General features: G+C 33.0%; 1 long non-coding RNA gene across 5 annotated transcripts in view; it reads left to right on the plus strand.

The window, feature by feature from the left end:
• The window catches only part of LOC107614421, a 22926-nt gene extending 16730 nt beyond the window's left edge, over window positions 1–6196 (plus strand). For 2 of the 5 annotated variants that reach the window (XR_002352814.1, XR_001614421.2), the window contains 5 exons: window positions 4376–4421; window positions 4613–4643; window positions 4741–4812; window positions 4913–5058; window positions 5138–6196. This is a non-coding gene — a long non-coding RNA (uncharacterized LOC107614421). Of the gene's footprint in view, window positions 1–2769; window positions 4294–4375; window positions 4422–4612; window positions 4644–4740; window positions 4817–4912; window positions 5059–5137 lie in introns of all 5 variants that reach the window. The other 3 variants (XR_002352812.1, XR_002352811.1, XR_002352813.1) reach the window with 3 other exon arrangements.

Here is a 7801-nt window from a genome sequence, read left to right on the forward strand (position 1 = left end):
TATAATAATATAAATAATATTTAATATTGATTTAATATAATTATTTATATTAATTATTATTTAAATAATTAATATAAATTATTAATTAAATAAAGATATAACTATTTAATATAATTAATTATTATAAATATTATTGAATTAATTATTATTAATTATTTAATATAATTATTTAATTAATTAACATTTTATATAATAATTTATTTTTTTTTACTTACTTTGTCAAATGACAAGTGTTGATTGAATAATGAGAGTCCCCATTCAAAGGGACTCCCTCTTCTTGAAATTAGTGAGGGAATTCATTTTCTCTCCACTCCAACGTTCCAACTCTTCTTTCTCTCTGACATAATAGGAATTCAGCTCCATTTTTTAACCCGTTGGAGATGCTTAGGAGTGGCAGTGGGGCGGGTAGGGACGGATTTTTGCCCTACCCGACCCCGCCTTGCCGTCCTTGCACTCCACTACTACCCGCCCCACGGGTACCTGTCCCGCCCCTATAAAAATTAAATAACATTTTAATTTTTACACATTTATATATAAATTAAGATACAAACAGAAGCAACAGTGTCAAATAACTTGAAATTAAAAAAAAAATTAATGTTTCATCACTACAAATTTAATAGTATAATAAAGAAATTACATCAAAAGAGTCTTCAATCATTATTCTTGATCACTTTTCATATCTTCATCATCATTAAAGGTTTGAAGGTCAAGATTCAAACCTAAAATTCAAAAGAGGTAGAAATTAATAAATTAATTAGTATTATGTAAAAAATTAACATAAATAAATATTAAGTAATAAAGGAAACAGAAACAAACATTAAAATAGAGAAAAAGGAAAATATATTAAGGTGAAATGCAACCTGCTCCTGGTATTCTTTTGCATATTGCTTTGCCCTCCTGTAAATGAGCTTGCGGCTCTCAACTCTCTTCTTCTTTGCAGCATTAAACTCCTCCTTTTTCTTCAAGGCCCATTCCTCCTCCCTCTTCTGCTTCTTAAGCACAGACTCGGGAACAATTGCTTTCACCTCCTCACCCATCTCTGCCATTCATTCAAAATAAAAATCTCAGTTATAATTAACATCCAACAAAGAATTCATTAGTTTCAATTATTATACTGACACATTTCAGCTCCAACTCAAAAGCTAAATGTTCAGTGTTTCAAATAAGAAAACTACATGCTCTCTTAAACAATAAAAAATAGGTCCTTCCAATGTTTTTTAACAATGAAAATCCATTTACATTAAATTCATACTAAGAACAGAGAAATTTCAATGTTTTTTTAACAATGATAATCCAATTTTCCACACAACATGCTGAATACAAGCTAATCAGATCACGAGATATAATAGGAATAATACGGACAAATCAAACGAACGACAGAAAAGAATTGAAGCCGAAGCAAGGAATGAAAATCAACACAATTGAATGAGACAAATAATGAACAAGACATAATCATAAAAATAATACGCAGAATTAAATTAAAAAAAATGGGAGTTTGATCAGGAAAGCATTGAAGAAATCTTTTAGGAGTGTAGTTTCAAGTAATATTTCTTATGAAAATGAAAAAAAAAGCTTTAGCACCATATGTTTTGCCCTATTCATTTATAACTGAAAAGCAGCATAATCCATAACTGCGTGTTGCATCCAAAAGGAAAATTGTTGCAGATGAGATGAATAAAAAATCAGATTTACATATTTATAGATTTAAAACATCAACAACACAAAATAAAAAATTAGATTCACAGATTTAAAACATCAACAACACAAAATCAAAATTCAAAGCATCAATAATTAACATCACAAAATCAACCATCAACACCACAAAATCAGATTATCAACTATCAACAACAATCATAAATAATATTATGAGTCTAATTTAACTATTTTAACATAAAAAATAAATCATAAAAATTAACTTAAAAAAAACTGAAGAAGAGAGTCGGAGAGGAGTGCTTACCAGTTAGCAGAAAGACGATGAGGGAGAGGCGAGCAGAGACCAGAGATCGCAGACTGGAGAGGCGAGCCGGCGAGGATAGTGACGGTGAGAACAGTGACGTTGAGAAGAAAAGTGGGAGCGACGCCGATGTGAGCTCGATGAGGGACAGCGATAAGGTGACCGACGGTGGCTGTGACGACGCCGCCGGCTGCAGTGATGGGCGAGCTTTGACGGCGACTGACTGGTGGTCTGGTGCAGCTGAGCAGAGGCGGTCGGCCTTGGAAAAGAGCTGAAGAGGGCGGCGTCCTTGGAGAAGAGATGAAGTCTGCAGAGGTGTGAGTTGAGGGTTGGGATTTGGGAACTAAAGGTAAGTGGCAGTGGGTGAGATATGAAGACTGAACCCTAATCCCAAAAATTATGTATTTATATATGTGCACTCCGGGGCGGGTAGGGGTGGGTTTATCCTGAACCCGACCTTGCCCCGCCCCGTTCAACTACCTGCCCCGATATGAACCCGCCCCGCTCCGGGTCGGGTTTAAACCAGCCCCGATCGGGTAGGGGAGGGACGGGTACCCGCGGGTTTGGGTTCTACTGCCACCCCTAGTTATCTTTGATTTCTCCTACACTTACAAAATAATTCTTTCATGAAAACTTAAAATATACAAAAGAAAAGGGAAAAAGATCTTGTGCATATTCTACAATAGAAATATGACAACCATGAAATGTGCTAAATAGAGCATAGTTTTGATACATCTATATTGATCTTCTTATTTTATTGATACTGATTTTCTAGTTGTTCATGAATTACTAATTGGACTTTTTCTTTTGTAAAGCTTTTGGGCCTTATACAGCGGCAAGTGAGAGAATTGAGAGGAACTAGTCATGCTAATTATATTGCAATAGTGACGTTAATTAGAATTCCAAATGTTGAAAAGTCAGCTCTTGCCAATTCCTTGCATCAAGTGGGAGAATTAGTGCAGTAGGTATTTAAATTTAAAATTTTCTTACAATTTTGATGTAGAGTAGTTGACATGCTCAACTTTTGAAAAATACAAGTTGATGTGTATTTTGTCAGTTTGATGAGTTCTATCTTGTAAATTTATTCCCTATGGAAAAATTCACCTTATAGAAAAAGGAAAGTTGAGGCATGAAACTGTGAGTCCAGAACCTGGGAAGACTAAAGACATAAGAAGTTTTAAGGTTAGCTATGTGTTTTATCCCTGCAGTTTGTATAATATTTTAATACTTTTGTAGAGTTACATAGTTGTAAAACTCTATAATAGTTTTCTTTCATTCAATATTTCGTACTTCTATTTGTTGACTTCCTAAATAAATTTATTCTTTTATAGGTGAAACAAAAAAGATTATTCAAACCCTGTGTCTAATGCTACCTTTTAGCTTGCTCTCTGTTCTTTAAAAGTTTTTGACAAAGTTTTGCTGTTTAACTTTGATAAAAAGAATATAATAAAGCTCAGAAGAATGACATGAGGTTTGGGGGATAAGTGATCCTCACAAAAGAAAAAATAGATAAAAGAAAAGCAATTAATGAAGCATAGTTATTCTTATCTTATTTTTAGGAACTAGTAGGAACAAAATTTTGCATCCAATTTTTAGTGCATTAGTCTTCTGGTTTTTGTGTATGATTACATGCTACCTCTTCTAATTTTTTAATTAATTTTGCCTTACAATTTCTTGTCATATTGCATTCAGTTCGTTTACAATCTCTTTGGGTTTCTTGGTTTAGGCATTCAGTTTGTACTTATTTATATCTTGGTTTAGGAAAAGTCGACATGCTTGTATGCGGGATAGGTACTGGTGGTACCATCACTGGTGCAGGAAAATATCTGAAAGAGAAGAATTCTAACATAAAGGTTAACTGTATACTTTCAGACCAAGGAAATCCCTTTGTTTTTCAAGAAATTCTATCCTTCTAACCACCCCTTCCATCTAAAATGAATGGATTTTCAGAAAAGATAAGAGAACAAAGATTGCAGGGTAATGAACAATTAACACGGGAATTTTTATTATTATCCATCTAAGAGTGCACGTCTGCATCCTCCATCGAAGTTCGTTCACGTGCTGCTTTGGGTTGCCGGAGACACCAAGCAAGAGAGAGAGAGAGAGAGAGAGAGAGAGAGAGAGAGAGAGATGATCGACCACTAGAAGAAGAAGATATTAACTATTACAGGGAGAAGAAAAACATTTAGTAATAATGCACTCTATGTTTTTGTTATTTTGCTTCTTAGAAATTGGAATCATTTAAATATATTTTGTTGTCTAGTTATTACAGCTGAATCTTTAGCTCTGACCCTGCAAGCATCTTGCAATTTAAAAGATTCAAAAGAACTTTTTGAAAGGTTATTCCAATATTATTAATTTGTTATATCCTTGGATTTAACTTTCACTATATCTGGAATCATGTTATATTTCAACCTGCAGATGTCTAAATGCACAGAAAGTCTTACTTCCTGATGACCATATTCAGGTTTGTTGTTCCCTGACAAGTAGTTTACTGGCTTCCACTTTCCATTCTATTTAACTTTCAAATTCCTCCAAAATTTCTGGCAATAAACTGATGCATACACAAAGATACTGTTTTATTGCATCTATGCTTGCAATAATGAATATGCTGGCTGAAGTAATTGGTTCTATTTTGTTTGGGTAAAATTTGTGCAGGTGGATTTGACACCGCACATGCAGCTGCTCGGTGAGTGAGCGAGCTAGCATATATATATTTCTCTCTCCTCACCTTTCTTTCTTTTTGTATTAATTCATTTTTCTGCTTTGGATGGTGCTTATGATAGAGTGGCAATTAAGTTCCGTGGAGTGGAGGCTGACATTAACTTCAACATAGAAGACTACGAAGAAGACTTGAAGTAGGTGATTCATCAATTAATTAATTCATTCATTTGATTTGCATCTCTATTCTCCAAGTTTGATACATTACGGTGGTGTGTTGTGTAAAATAATAAATAGATGATGAATTTGACAAAGAAAGAATTTGTGCACGTGCTTCGGTGACAAAGCACTGGGTTTCCAAGAGGAAGTTCCAAATATAGAGGCGTTACCTTGCACAAGTGTGGAAGATGGGAGGCTTGTATGGGCCAATTTCTAGGCAAAAAGTATGCCCCCTCTTCCCCCCCTCCCCTTCAATTTCATCTATTTTGCTAAGCTACCCTCAATTTTATTTTATTTTATTAGGTACGTTTATCTGGGCCTCTTTGATACTGAGATTGAAGCTGCCAGGTATCTGCTTCTCTCAATTTTGTTATTTCCAATTTCACTTTAAATAAATGCATTGTGCTGAATGAATGCAAATTGCAATTTCCCTGACGCTCTATATATAAAAAAGAATTCACCTTATCATCAGTTTATGTACAAATATTTGTTAGTGAAGTTTTTCTCTCCAAAGAAATATGCAAAGATCTTCCAGTGTGTCAAGAGCTTTTGGTGAGTTCTTCATTGATTTGTCAACTACAGCTTCAGTTAGATTGCCAGTAATACATAATAGTAATCTGTACTCTGCATTATTATTGCAAGAAGGAGAGCATCACCGATCTTATTAATGGTAAGTCTAATTATAAGTCCCAAGGAGAAAAGGCCATTCATCTCATACCCTTTGTGCTTTTCCTTTGTGCTTTCATTCTTTGGATTTTCTCTCATCCCTGCACCTTATAATAATGTACCCAAAAGATCAATAATATATATGCTTAATTAGCTTCAGTATATATATATATATATATATCTTAATTATTTTTTTCTGCTTTCCATATGTCATTCATATCCATATATAATTAGAGCGTATTCCATCTTTTTTGTATACATATACACTTAGTATATGATCGTTTTCTGAACTTGAGTCATTTTCTATCTCAGATTCTCTTTACAAGATGGAGTAAGAAACAAAGATGTTGGAACAAGTTTTCGGGATGAAACTCACACAAGAGACCAAGAAACTAAGGCAGGCTTGTTTTAAAGTTAATTACGAAAGGAGGAAACTTTTGGCCTCCAAATCTTATTCATCATCACTTAGCTAAGCTATTTGTCTTGTATATTCATATTCTAAGTAGTAAAAACAGCACTTATTAGATGGTTTAAATACATTATTAGATATTAACATAGTTTAGGGAACTGGATGGTAGATTTGAATGATTAGTGTTTATTGCAATGCTTGTATTTTGGTAAGTTTAGTAAGACAAGGTTTTGTATAGGAGTTATTACTTTTGATTTTCAATAATAAAAAATTATATATTATATTAATATTTTGTTTATGAGTTATATAATATTTCATTTATAGATTATGATTTATTGCTATTGTGAAATTTTAATCACAAAATTATTTATTTAACGCGATAAAATAACAGTAAATATTTTTTTTTAAACGAAAAAAATGTCACTGTCAGGGTAAAACGGCGGTTCAAAAATGCCATTTTAACCAACCAAAACGCTACTGTCAGGGTAAAAATGGTGGTTCAAAAATGCCGTTTTAACCAACCAAAACGCCACTCTGTCAGGGTAATAATGGCGGTTCAAACTGCCCTTTTAATCTATCCAAAAACCGCCATTTTAATCCTGGAAATAACGGCAGTTTGAACTGCCGTTTTAACCAACCAAAATGCCACTCTGTCAGGGTAATAATGGCGGTTCAAACCGCCATTTTAACCTATCCAAGAACCGCCATTTTAACCCTGGAAATAACGACAGTTCAAAAACCACTGTTTTAACCTATTCAAAAACCACCGTTTTAACAGGGAATTGTGGAGATTTTCGGAAAACCGCCGTAATAACCCGAATGGCATCCAGAATTACGTCGCTTTACGAAACCGCCGTAAATACCAAAAAAACCGCCATTTTTACCAGAATTTTTTGTAGTGAGTTGATTATTCTAGTTAGACAATTCAAATTTGGATGATGAACAATTGATAATATAAGCTGAAATTTAAATGACTTGATAAAGAAGTAAATGAAAGTAATAAATGTCTTGAATGTAAATGAAGGGAATGTAAACGACTGAAAGTTAAATTGCAAGCATGTAAATAATTAGAATGTAAATGGCAAGAATTAAAGTGAATAAAAGCAATAGTAAAGTGTAAGGTAAATAATCAACGTAAATGCATCAATTAAAGATAATTTTAAAGTAAGATAAGAAGATAATGATGGGAAGGATATTGGGGTAGAAAGATGTTGAGTTCTCAAGATCAATAGCTCTCATCTCCACTTCAATCATGTAATCATTGATTTCTTGACAAATTATAAGTAATTGAATTCTAATTTCTTGGTAATTCAATTTCTCTTAATTTGATCAATTGCCAATTCCTTGATCAATTGCTCATGAGAAGAGATGAGACATATTCTCTGACTTATCACCACACAATTCTTTAAAATCTAGATAGGATTGATTCAATGCCACCTAGTAAATCCAAATCCATAATAATGAGAATTGAGAGAAAGAGTTTTCAAGCTTGATTTCATGAATTCACTTTTTCAAGTGATCATAAAACCCAATTTGGATTTAAATTATCTTACGATAGATTTAGATCTTTCATGAAAAACGAAGACTCTTTCTAAAAAAGTAATTGAAAGATGAATTGAAGTTGAAGAATTAATTACATTAATCTATTGAAATTCAACAAAATTCTTTTTCCCAATGAAGAGAGAATTACCTACTCATATCTCAAAGAATTATAAAATGAGTATGAGAATGTGAAAGAGGTAGAAAGTGAAGTGTGAAAAAAATGAAAAAAATGTTTCCATTACAAAGGTTCATTCTATTTATAATCTATCCTAAATTACAAATTCAAATAAAATTCAAATTATAATCAAATACACTTTCTAACTAACTATCACTAGTGATCTTCGTTGCTC

Source organism: Arachis ipaensis, chromosome B08 (genome assembly GCF_000816755.2).
Source record: "Arachis ipaensis cultivar K30076 chromosome B08, Araip1.1, whole genome shotgun sequence".
Lineage (NCBI taxonomy): Eukaryota > Viridiplantae > Streptophyta > Magnoliopsida > Fabales > Fabaceae > Arachis > Arachis ipaensis.